This window comes from Loxodonta africana, chromosome 25 (assembly GCF_030014295.1).
Source record: "Loxodonta africana isolate mLoxAfr1 chromosome 25, mLoxAfr1.hap2, whole genome shotgun sequence".
Lineage (NCBI taxonomy): Eukaryota > Metazoa > Chordata > Mammalia > Proboscidea > Elephantidae > Loxodonta > Loxodonta africana.
Window position 1 is genome coordinate 59,995,882 of NC_087366.1, and position 13,866 is coordinate 60,009,747.

Sequence of the window (13,866 nt, forward strand, 5' to 3'; positions counted from 1 at the left end):
AGCGCTTGCCCTCGAGGATCCTACGGTCCATTAAAGAATGTGATTCTGGGCCTTTCTTCTATCATTAAAAGTTGTCCCATTTGCCAGGAATCCTCCTCACCTCAATGGTCTTTCAAGACTTAGCTTAGAAAACCTGCCTCCTTCCTCCCCCTCCTAAGTGAAATGGATCATGTCCCTTTTGAAGCCTCTAAACTACTTTGTGAAGCCCTGGTGGCACAGTGGTTAAGAGCTCAGCTGCTAACCAAAAGGTCAGCAGTTCAAATCCACCAGCTACTCTTTGGAAACCCTGTGGGGCAGTTCTACTCTGTCCTATGGGGTCGCTGTGAGGAGGAATCAAACAGATGGCAGTGGGTTTGATAAACTACTTTGTAAAGTCATATGATCACATCTGTGAAGAATATTACAAATGAGTAGACTTTCAGTACGTGATGGTGGAAATAAGTGGAGCAAAAATCTTGGGTGGGCATTGGGTACGTTCAGGCTGAGAGGAGATTCTTACACCCAGGCTGTGTGAAGCAGAATTGTGAGATATGCTAGGAAAGTAGGTTTGGGTCAGGTTGTGAACAGACTTAAATTTCAGGTTGCAAAATGGTGATTTTGGTCTGTAGCAGGAGGAAACACTGTTTAAAGTTCTTGAGAACAGCATATGTGTGGATTAGAGAGAAGCAGAAAAATGGGAGAGAGATCATTTAAACCACTAAGTAGGAGATTCAGGCAGTGGGAATATAACTTTGGGAATGTAGGGATTATTTAGGGTCAGAAACAACAGGACTTTAAAACTCACAAATTTATTCCAAGCACCTGAATACAGAAGGGTGGTATTTCTTGATGACGCTCACCCAGGAGTCCCTGGATGATCCAAACAGTTAATGCACTCAGTTGCTAACTGGAAGTTTGGAGGCTTGAGTCCACCCAGAGGCACCTCAGAGGAAAGACAATCTACTTCTGAAAAATCACCCATTGGAAACCCTATGGAGCACAGTTCTACTTTGAGACACATGGGGTCATCCTGAGATGGAGTCGACTCCCCAGCAACTGTTTTTTTTTTTTTTTTTACCCAAAAAAAGGGTACATAAACCCATCTTTCTCAAAATACTAATAATCCAGAACTCAGAAGACAAGTGCCCTGCTGCGCTTGTATCCATTCATTCGTTCATTCCGTGAACAGCTACGGAACAGCTACCCTCTGTGAAGCCCTAAGGTGTATTCCAAGCGTCCAGAGATGAATAGGCTAGGTCTCCTGGCTTCAAAGAGCTCACAGTTTAATAGGAGAAATAAAATTATGTACCAGGAGGTATGAGAACACAGAAAGATGGAAAAGATAGGCAGTGGCATCTCTGGGGCAGTACAGGGATACAGACCTCACAGAGTGGCCCTGTCAGAGGGGGGGACACCAAAATGACTTTATAAAGTTTTTGTGCAGTGTTTCAGCAGACATTTATTATTTTTTTTATAGAAATACCCCTGTAGTTACTTATTAACAACAAAAAAATTTTTGTAATCCCAGCTTACATGTATCAGTATACCTAGAAGGCTGAAACTCTATGCTGATTTACTTTTTGAACCTTCTAGTGTGCTCTGGTCAGAGCTGTCATTATTACCCAATTACAATGACACTTTGAACCACGTGCTTTTGTCTGCGCAGGCTATAAACACGCGTTGTTTTTGTTGCAGCCAGTGTTTTTATGGTCGCTGATTTTGTCGAATTTTCTGGTGCTTTTTAGCTACAGTATTGTGGTAATTAGCATGGGGTGGGGGGGGTAACACCGTGAGTTACCACACTGGGTGACACCACTGAGGGTAAGAGAGATCTTTAAAGAGGAGATGATCTTTGTGAGTTTCCAGGTGGAAAGGGGAGATGGGTGTGTGTGTGTGTGTGTGTGTGTGTGTGTGTGTGTGTGTTATGGGAATGGTGTTTAGCCTGAGGGATTCACATGTGTAGTGACATAGGATTGTGACCAAGTATAAGGAAATAATTATAATATAAATTTCATTGACCCCCAAAAAGCTTTCCATTCTCTAGTAAGAGCTCCTCTATTTAGACTGTGTCTGTTTTCCTATGCAGTGTGGGTCTGTTACCTATACTGGACACCCATCCCACGAAGGGACGGGATTGTAAAAGCAGAGAGAAGATAACGCAGGTGAGGGACTGTCGTAGCTCAATGCCAGTCATGTTTGAGAATCAATTTCCTTAAGTGATTTAAAAAAAAAAAAAACCACAACTCCAACCGAAAATTAGCACTTTAAATTCTGCCCAAAGAAACAGTTAAATGCAGAAGCTGGAAAAATGAATGAATGTCCATATATATAAAACCCCATGTGGGTAAAGGTGACGCGGTGAGGTCACAGCCACGCCAGTAAATGTCAGGCTTACCACAGGCACACCCCTGCCCGCTCATAGTCTCTAGAAGGCAGGAAAACAGTACAAATAAAAACTGGAACTCTGAACGCGCTTGATAATTTTTTAGTTACTCCGCCGGTGATAAAGTTGTGCAGAAAGCGTCGCTTCTACACCAGCATCTAAGGCAGGGGCCCATTTCTTTCTTCTGCTGCTTTCTCTTCTTCTTTTTTTTTTAATGTTAAGCACGTCCCGTTGCAGGGTCCCGCCTTAGAAAGCTCTCTAGTTCAAAATTGAACAAAAAGGCCTCCCCTTGTGCTTTTTTTGTCGGGCTGATGGAGCCGTATAGAAATGTAAATGCTTTCTAAGGGGTGGTACGTGGGAAGCTGGCGTTGCTCTCCCGCTCTCCCACGGAAGAAAATTCTCTGATTTTGCTGTGTGTGCGCGCGTCCCTTGTGTAAGGGCATTTAATTAGCTACAAGTTACGACGAAGGCTTTTCAAAGGGAAATATATCTGGTGCAGCTGCCTTTATTTTCATTTGGCGAACGGCGGGGTTTTTAACTCCCTTATCAAGAGCTGCGCGAACTGCCCAGACTAAATTGGGAACATCTCCACACTGTTTGACAAATGGATTTTTTGTAAACTGATTTAGCCTTTTCAGTGTTTGCACTTCATTATATAACAGGCTTCATGTCACAAAATCGGTATTCATTCAAAACAGAGAATTTAGAGATAGGACTGTAGCCAGATAAAAAATATTGCACAAGTCAGGCCTGTTAAGCATAGAATAATAGCAAGCCACTGATCCAAGGGGCTGTTCCTGAGCAGGCAAGGGGCTAGCATGCCAAGGTCAGGAGTCAGACCCAGGACATAAGAATAGTCTGTGGCCACATTTACAAGACAATCTACAGGGAAAAATAGAAGGAGGGAGACTGGCAGGATAAACCACATGTGAGAGACAGGTTTGCCCTTCACATCTGAAGCTTCATTCCCCTGAGGGGCCAGAGGTGGGAATTTAAATGGGTCAGATGTGTCCTGATCTGTTTTGAAACACCTGCTCATCACAGTTTGGGGGCTCTGTTCTACAGCACATACAGAAAGCCAGATTTGGGGAATCGACTTTGAAAAGAGGTAGAACAGTAAGACTGCTTTTTATTTCTAACTCCTTCAGGTTAGACAAAAACCTGTTGCCGTTGAGTCCATTCCGAGTCATAGAGACCCTATAGGACAGAGTAGAACTGCCCCATAGGGTGGATTCGAACTACTGAACTTGTGATTAGCAGCCTGAGCTCTTAACCACTGCACCACCAGGGCCCCAGACTGCATCAGAATCCCTGGGGGACTTGATAAAGCACAGATTGCTGGGCCCCATCCCCAAAATTTCTCAAGGTGGGGCCTGAAAATGTACATTATTAACAGTTCTCAGGTGACAGTGATGCTGCCCTTTGCCAACCGTTGGTATAAACTGTGTAGAATGGTCACTAGAGAATCAAACTACTAGGACTTTTAAAGTCATTGTTAGTTGCCACCGAGTCAGCTCCAACCACGGCCACCCCACGTACAACAGAGCAAAGTGTTGTTTGTCCTTCGTGTCTTCACCATCGTGGGTATGCTCGAGTCCATTGCTGTATCCACTGTGTGTTTTGAGTGTCTTCCAACCTAGGCGGTTCATCTTCCAGCAGTATTTCTTTCGGGCAATATTCTGTTTGATCCGTAGGGTTTTCATTGGCTAATTTTCAGAAGTAGATTGCCAGGCCTTTCTTCCTAGCCTGTCTTATCTGGAAGCTCTGCTGAAACCTGTCTACATGGGTGACTTTGTTAGTATTTGAAATCTGGTGACATAGGTGCCAGCATCACAGCAACACGAAAGCTACCATGGTATGACAAACTGGTAGATGAGTGGTGGTACTCTCAGTGTACCTACCTGTTAAGCCCACCGGTCAATGGCTGTTGGCACGCCTGACACTGTTGCCCTCAAGTAGAAAGTCAGATCACCAAAGACAGTTTACATACAAGAACGTGTATTTTTATTTTTTCAAAAAGGCGACGATTGTATGACATCTCATTCCTGCCTCTTCAGAAGTTCTTACCCATGTCCCACAGCCAGCAGGTTTTCAGTTGAGTTTAATGAATGTTTGGGGCTCACCCTTCAAGCACTTGTGCCGAGCACGATGTTGTTTACATAAAAATGAACGGGACACAGATTTACTCTCAAGAAGCTTACAGTCTTGGGTGAATCAGATACGAGGAAAAGGTCATTAGCATTGGTTAGTGGAAATGATGGCGGTGTGCTGGGGTCTCTGTTCCATAAGAAGCCTCCCCCGACCCTGCAGGTGAACTAAGCATTAAGGGTAAGTAGGAGTTGACTAAGCAGAAAAACAAAAACAAAACAAAAAAAACCAAAACCCATTGCTGTGGAGTCGATTCCTACTCATAGCGACCCTATAGGACAGAATAGAACTGCCCCGTAGGGTTTCCGAGGCTGTAGTCTTTCTGGAAGCAAGCACAATGCCACATCTTTCTTCAAGGAGCAGCTGGTGGGTTCCAACCACTGCCCTTTTGGTGAGTGCTTAACTACTGTGCCGCCAGGACTCCTTTACTAAGAGTGTATATAACAGAACGAAACACTGCCCAGTCATGTGCCATCCTCACAATGTTTGAGCCCATTGTTGTAGCCACTGTGTCAATCCATCTCCTTGAGGGTCTTAATCTTTTTCACTGACCCACAAAGATTACAACTTAGAAAACTATATGGGACAGTTCTACCCTGTCACATGGGGTCACTGTAAGTTGGAATCAACACGACGTCACCCAACAACAACAGTGTCTGCTTAGTACTTTTCCCACTTAGTCTACTTCCCTATATTAAATTCCATTTGACTGTTATTTTCTGTTATATAAATAAATCATTTAAATAATGTATACAAATTTTTTTATACAAATATAGATAAGAAAATTAAAATAATGAGATTTTATTGCCTTCTGATAACGTATTAATGTGTTTTACCATTTCACATACGTTTTTACTTGGAAGCACAGTGTCTAGAATGTGCTTTTAAATTGTACTCAGTACCTCGTTGACGAACATTTTATTGTTCACTTTTTTTTTCTGTATTCTTGGCAGTATTGCACTTGTCATCGTTAAATTTCATAAACTGAAAGGTTCTTACAAATTTGGCTCACCTGCATTACATCACTACAAAAGCTAAGGCCCACAGATGGTTTTCAGCTTACCTTGAGCCACTGCCCCAGTGACTAAATTTGCCTTTTTTTCCCTCCTTTCTTTGTCAACTTTGGCCACAGTTAAGAATCACCAATGGACCTCACCCACAGAGATTCTGACTCAGGGGTTTGGACTGACGTTCAAGCTTCCGTATTTCACACAGTTGCCAGGAGACTCTAATACGGAACCAGGTTATCTCCTTCTGTGATACTGGTGGGCTTTGGGGTATTAACATGGCCCATATGGTGGGTATAGTGGTTAAGTGCTATGGCTGCTAATCAAGAGGTCAGCAGTTGGAATCCACCAGGCACTCCTTGAAAACTCTATGGGGCAGTTCTACTCTGTCTTATAGCGTCGCTATGAGTCAGAATTGATTGATGGCAGCTGGTTATTTTTTCTTTTTTCGGTTATTCAAATAACAGAATATATTTCACTGGCAGGACTAGTGTTTAGTAATGGCCAATGGGTGACCAATATTTGAGCAGGTTAGAAATAGTTTTTAGGGGCTACATGTAAGAATCGGAGCCTTGGTGGCACAGTGGTGAAGAGCTGGGCTGCTAAACAAAAGTTGGCTGCGAAGTTCAAATCCACCAGCCATTCCTTGGAAACCCTATGGGGCAGTTCTACACTATCCTATAGGGCCGCTATGAGTCAGAATCAACCCCACGGCAGTGGGTTTGGGTTTTTTTTTTTTTTTGGTTTATGAAAGGATTAATCTTTCCCTCATTTTGCAAGTTCACCATGTGCTTAAGTTTCCTTCATCTCGTGTGTTTTCACAACAACCTTGTGAAGTAATAGGACAGGTATTTTTTGTTATCCTCCCGTCACTCTTGTTTATTGTTGTTAAGAGATAATGAAACTGAGACAAAAGAATTAAAACACTTGCTGAGGATCTCACAGCCAACTAGCAGTAGAGCCAGGATTGAACCCAGCCCACCCCGTATCCAAGTTTACGCTTTTACGTAAATTTCCTTTATACAGCTCAGTAATGGCGAAGTAATGATTCCAGTCACTGTACTAAGAGATTTGCCAGTGGTTTTCATTCTCAAGTTTGGCAGCACATTGAATTCACCTGGAAAGCTTTAAAAATCCCTCTTGTCAGAGATTAAAAATAAATTGGTTAGGGCATGGCTTGGGGATCTAGATTGTTCAAAAGTTGAAACCACTGGTATGTAGACCATGTCATGTAATTATCTTTGCAACAACATGAGGTTGGTTTCATCCCCATTTGAAAAACGAGGAAACTGAGACCTAGTGAATCTAATCCTCCGACTCACCAGGCTGGCAGAACTGGACTCAAAACAAGGCATGAAAACTGCCTATAGTTCTTCTCATGACTGTATCTGTCCCACAGTTTTAAGATTTGTAACTTCAAATTTTGAAGCAGGAACAGTTGCGTGAACCAAGGGAGCACATACAATAACTGAAGAAAGAACTGAGTTAAGAGTTTTCGAAAAGTTCAAAAAGGACCACGTTTCATAGTTACCAGCAGAATTTATTTATTTATTTTGGTTTTTGTCATCGTAGGGGTTTATTCATAAGACTCAATGCCTTGAAATTTGAAGTTAAAAAAAAAAAAACTTGGAAGCAATAAGTAAATAATAAACAAATCCTGAGCCATTTGTTAGTTTTTAATAGAACTCTGTTCCTGGTGAAGAAACTAGAATAACTAGAATTTTAGAACCAAAAAAAAAAAAGCCTTTACAGAACTTCCAGTCCAGTGGTTCTCATTGTGACCAGCATCAGAATCACCGGGCTGTTATTGTTGTTACGTGCCATCAATCAAGTCACCTCAGACTCATAGTGACCTTATTACGTATGTACAACAGAACGAAAATCGTTGCCTGGTCTTGCACCATCCGCACAATCCTTGTTATGTTTGAGCCCATTGTGGCAGCCACTGTCAATGCACCTCCTTGAGGGTCTTCCTCTTTTTTCACTGACCCTTTACCAAACACGATGTCCTTCACCAGCGATTGATCCCTGCTGATAACATGTCCAAAGTAAGCAAGAAAAAGTTTCCCCATGCTTGCTTCGAAGGAGCATTCAGGCTGTACTTCCTCTAAGTCAGATTGGTCCTTCTTCGGGCAGTCCGTGGTATATTCAGTATTCTTCACCAACGCCATAATTCAAAGGCATGAATTCTTCAGTCTTTGTTTTTCGTTGTTGAGCTTTCTCATGCATATGAGACGATTAAAAACACCAGGGCTTGGGTCGGTCGCATCTTAGTCCTCAAGGTGACATTTTTGCTTTTTAACACTTTAAAGAGGTCTTTTGTGTTAAAACAGACATTGCTGACTCCACCCCCCGAGTTTCTGATTCAGTCCGTTTGGGGTGGTGCCTGAGAATTTGCATTGCTAACCAGCTTCCAGTTGATGTGGAGTTCTCTGGTTTGGAATCACCCTTGGAGAACCACCGACTAGTCCAATCTCATTCTCCACTGAAGGCCAATGAAATGAGATGCCTAGCCCAGTCAAGGCCATTGATGACCAAGAAGAACCATTGCTAATCACATATTCTGTCCGCCAAATCTCACTTCTCTGGGTAAGATACCTAAAACCTATTGCGGTCGAGTTCACTCCAACGATAGCAAAAGGGTTTTCTCTTTACCCTTACCCTAAAATCAACTAGACCTTAAATGAGGGGATTAGTATTGGAGTTAAAATATATATATATTTTTAACTCCTTAGAAGCATCAGATTTTGGGTGATTCTACAGTCTAGAAAGGTTACTCATTAATACAGTAGTAAATGCCACTTGGGAATTTTCCTTCTTACTCAGTTTCTCTTTACCAAGTGGCCGTGAGTATCGTCACCTGGAAAGGCAGGCTCTTAAGTAAATCGCTCAGTTAATTGAGGCCAGTCAGGGCCATCTTGGGATGTAGATTTATTTATGAACATGATTTTAAGGTTTGAGAACTAGCAAATAACTGTTGTAGAAGGCTTTGGGTGGGGGTGGGTGGCTCATGGCCCGGGAAGGATTTTTGCCATCACTGTGCAATTCTATCTTTAGGAAAAACTGAAAAATGTAGTGAACCTTTACTTTTATCCACCGGGAGGAAATTTAGCCATGACAACACTCCTTCCCTAGTAAGTCAAAATACAGTCTCATTTAGTGAGTAGCTAATTAAGAGAGAACATACTCCCTCCCCGAATGGCTGGTGGTTTTGAACTGCCAACATTTCAGTTAGCAGCTGAGTGCTTAACCACTGTGCCTCCAGGGCAAGTATATTAGCTCCATTCAAATACAAGATTTCTTTAGATAAGCTTTGATGCTAATTTACCAAAAAAAAAAAAAAAAAAATCAAAGCTCATGAGTGTGGCAATTTTTGCCAAAATTATTAATCTATTTAGGAATTATTAATTGAGAGCCTCAAATGGCCAGACTATTGTGCTAGAGACAGCCACAGATGATCAAAGTCCATTAAGAAGTTCCCTATTAAATGGAGGCAGAGAGACACAGGTAACATCTAGCTTGATCCCAATCAGTTAGTAGTGTAAGCATTATGGGGTGTGAACCATTGATTCAGCCTTGGAGGAAGCTTCACAGAGGAGGTGACATTTGAGAGTTGGAGGAGCCCTGGTGGCAGAGTGGTAAAAAGCTCAGCCAATAAACAGAAGGTTGCCAGTTTGAATCCACTAACCGCTCCTTGGGAACCTTATGGGGCAGTTCTACCCTGCCCTACAGGGCCACAGTGAGTCGGTACCAGCTCGGCCACAACAGGTTTGGTTTATTTTGGGTTTTGAAGAATTGGAAGGTTGAGGAGGTCGATCAGGTCCTGCAGATTGCATTGCTAAGTGTTGCTGTAAACTGCTGTGCAGTCAGTCCCCCACACATGGCAACCCCTGCACGACAGAGCCAAATGCTGACTGGTCCTGTGCCATCCCCGTGATCATTAGCAGGTAGGACCATTGTGATCCATAGGGTTTTCCTTGGCTGATTTTCAGAAATAGATTGCCAGGCTTTTCTTCCTAGTCTGTCTGAGTCTGGAAGTTCTGCTGAAACCTGTTCAGCATCATAGAGGAGTGGTAGCTGCATGTGAGGTGCACTGGCCGGAGATCAAACCGGGTCTCCCACGTGGAAGATGAGGGTGCTATACCACTGAAACACCATTGCCTTCCTGCTAAACACCAAACCCACTGCTGTTGAGTCAATTCCAACTCAGAGCGACCTCGGCAGTTTAAATGACAGCCATAGTTACAGGGGAAGGAACATTTTCTTTGTAATACTACATGGTTTATTTATCAACATGTAACCTTCTCTCCCAGTAAGAGCACATGGATTAAGCCTGGTAAGAATGAGCAAAATGTTTAAATTTACATTCCGTACATCTCGGAATATTGATTGGGATTGAATAATTGAATAGGACTAACTGCCTGATTGATGGAAATGAGGCCACTAGTGGGTAGAACTTGAGCAGACTGAATAGTCCTCACCACAGAAATAGCCCATTGAAGCTAATATTGTCTCATTTCATCATCTTTGCTAATAGAGTAAAAAAAAAAATGTGTCCATGTTTCCTTCCAAGATCTTAACCAACAACAGACTCAAGCTCAAGAGCACCTGGCGGTAAGCAACTTGATCCCCTTACCCTGAATCCTAGAAAGGTTAGCGAGATGAATAGTTTTGAAGAAAATGGCCACACTTATAAAGCTGTCACAGTATATAGGTTGATAGTTCTTTTTCAATTAAGAAGGAAACTTTGGAAACATTCCATGCAAATATGACAGCTTTTTTTTTAATTGTTTTTTTTGTTTTAATGCAAAACAATTTTGATCCTCCTTATGTCTCTTTGGAGCCCTGGTGGTGCAGTGGTTAAGCACTCGGCTACTAACCAAAAGGCTGGCAGTTCAAATCCACCAGCCAGTCTTTGGAAACCCTATGGGGCAGTTCTACTCTGTCTTATAGGGTTGCTATGAGTTAGAATTGACTTGATGGCAATGGGTTTGGTTGCTTTACATCTCTGTGTTCATTGGCTTAGATATTCTAGAATTATACTAAGTTTGCATTACTGTGAAACTGCGGGAAGAAAAAGCAACCAATGGGAAGCTATACAAAAACCCTCTGAGTGGAATCGGTGATACAGAAGGGAAATTGAGATCCCAGTTTCCCTTATCGTGTTTTAAATTCTCACTAGTATGTGCACATCCCAGGAAACTTATACAAGGCCTGATAGCTAGAGCCAGCACCCAGAAAGTGTTTCCTGAGTGAAAAAGAACAGAGTGTACATTTGTTAAAAGAAGCTTTATTACATCATTTTAAAATAAAAACTATTTGTTGGTGGCCAAATGTGCCTCCTAATGCATGCTTTTCTGTGTTCCTCCTGTGTCCTTTTAAAGGTGAAAAGATTTATTACGTGAAGAGCTTGAGATTGGGAGCACAAGTGATGTAGAATTAAAATAAATAAATGAAGTCAGGTCATGCCTTGCAGTTTATTGTTCAAATGTCTTCAGGCAATCAGATAAATTTATAGGCCTCAGTTTTGCCACCTATAAAATGGGGATAATAACATAGCCTCTGCCTTCCACATGGGGCTTCTGGGAGGAATCAAAGTACTGTGTGTGAGAAATTGCTTTGTTAATGTTAAATCGTAACAAGAATATTAGATATCCTGCTTGTTAATTACAATGTAATCTTTTTCTAAAGGGCTGTTTTTAGCCTGCCATATTTTTAAAATATAAGGTTTAAAAAATTTTCTTTTGTTAAATTTCACTTCTTTTTTTTTTTCTCTTTTTAGAGTGCTATTTTATTGAAGAGTGAATTAATCTGTTTCTTTTCTCAATAATGAAAATTGTCTTTGATTTATTTAGTTTTCTAATCCAAGTGGTAACAACTCAAGAAAAAGCAGTGGGGTCTTTATGTTGCTTGCTTTCCTGTAACATGGTGGGTGATTGGCTAAAGCTTCATAATTCATAAGCTGTGCTCCCAGTAAAACACCACATGTGAGACAAAGTCCCAGGTTTTAGTGTTTTAAGCATTTTCCTTATCCCCCCCCCATTCCTGTTATTTTAATCTACCAGGAAAACAGGAAATGACTTCATTGTTTCACTCACTTTTGCAGCTAAATTGTGGTTTTCTAGGAAGTAACATTTGGTTCTCTCCGGGATGATATGTCTAGGTCCCTAGGTGGAGCAAATGGTTAAGCACCGGACTACTAACCTTAAGGCTAACAGTTCAATCCCACCCAGAGGTGCCTCAGAAGACAGGCCTGGCAATCTGCTTCAAGGTCACACAGCCTTGAAAACCATATAAACATAAAATTAAACTAAAAAAAAAACAAAACCAAATGCTTGGCATCAAGTCGATTCTGACTCACAGGGAGTCTACAGCATAGGGCAGAACTGCCCCCTAGGGTTTCCAAGGAGCTCCTGGTAGATTAGAACTGCTGGCCTTTTGGTTAGCAGCTGAACTCTTAACCACTACGCCACCAGTGTTTCCTGAAAACCCAATGCAGCAGTTCTGCTCTGCACACATGGGGTCACTGTGAGCTGGGAGGGATTCCAGGGCAACTGACAACAACAATGTGTTAAATGTGTTAGGTTCTCATTAGGGTCTTGCTCTTGGAATGCAACTACCACACAAAACCTTCCAGACTTCTTAAAGCCCTGCAGGGAGTAAAGAAAGGTGGAGTGTGGCCGGAAGGCAAGACCTTTGTCTTTGGCTGCTGAGTAATTCATTCCATTCTTCCTCTCCCAGTATCTGAGAATTTCACCTCCTTCCTGGAAGTATGCAGTGTTTTTTTTTCTGGAAGTATGCAGTGTTGCCCCAGCACAAAGTCTCCTAGAAATAGGAGCTATGTGGCCATTCTTCACAGGATCCTTGCCAGCATCTAACCAAGAAAGCCTTTATGTAATGAAACATTTAGAATCCTTAATATGAAAAATTTTATGCAGCATAAAAAAGCCATTATGAATTCTTTTATTTTTTTAAAGTATTTGTTTTCAGAATATATTTGCTATCATAATTAAAAAAAAAAACTTGTCAGATTAAATGTGGAAATGTTTCCATTTTATTAGATAAAACAAGTCAATACTGAATATTTGGAAAAATAGAAAGCAAGAAAGTGATCATTCCATATTGCTCCTTGTTAGCTGTCAGAAGAAAAAATCCAAGTGGTGAGGAAGTGGGACTGAGGACCTCTGTACAGCCGGCCTGCCTTCTCATCCCTTCTTTTTCCTTTGTCTTTTTCTAACAACCTCCCTCCTCTCCATTTACCTTTGTTTTTTGAAAATTACCCTGTCTTCTAACATTTCCCCATAGACTCTAATAACTCGAATCTATCATCTTGTTAAATTTGGCAGCCTTCCTTAAACTGAATGATAAGCCGAGTAATAGTGCTGGTCATTAGTTCATTAATTCATTCACTCATTCAAGAAATATTCATTGTGTTCCTATAACATTTACAGGAATATTCATCAAGTTCTATGCCTGGGGCTACAGTCAGACCTGGCTCAGCTCCACAGATTACAGTTGGGCAGGGGATGAGGTGAGGAAATGAGTGGTCATTTAATGAAAACCCCAATCCCTAAAAGAAATCATAATGAAAAATGCACATATAGAAAGGCAACTGATTAAAGAGAGAGAATTTATCTCTAACGATTCAACCCCATTTCTTTTTCCATATGTGCCTTTTGTATCTTTCCAAGCTTTTGGGGGATTTAGGGGACAATTTGGCATATGCTTGGGTGTTGATCTCTTGAAATTAGATGTCCCTTTGACTCTGACTGGGGACCCTTGTACTCAGAGGGCTCCACACACTGTTGGAGTTTCTGTGCACTGGTATATCTATCGTCAAAGGAGGCCTGGTGGAGTGGCGGTTAAGAACCTCGGCTGCTAACCAAAAGGTCGGCAGTTGGAATCCACCAGCTGCTCCTTGGAAACCCTGTGGGGCAGTTCTACCCTGTCCTCTGTAGTTGCTATGAGTTGGAACGGACTTGATGGCAATGAGTTTGGTGTTGTTTTGGTGGTTATATTGCCAACAGTTGTGAGATTAACACTAAGAGCTTGCTACTAAGCACTGGAAAGGAGAGATATCATCTTTTCTAACACAATCTTTCCTACTACCTAGGCGTGTAACCTTGGTTTAAGGCTCTTAGCCACCCCAGCCTCCTTTTCCTCACCTGTAAGGTAACCAAACAGACCTCTTATAATCCTTACTGCCTTCCATTCCTGTAACTCCCCTACTGTTTAGGCTCCTCTTACTGCCCTAGATTAGCAGCCATTCAATGTAACAAGGGCCAGCCTTGTGAAGAAATTGAGTTCCTGGGATATCTGATCAAAGGAGCTCCTGGTGAATGAGCCTGA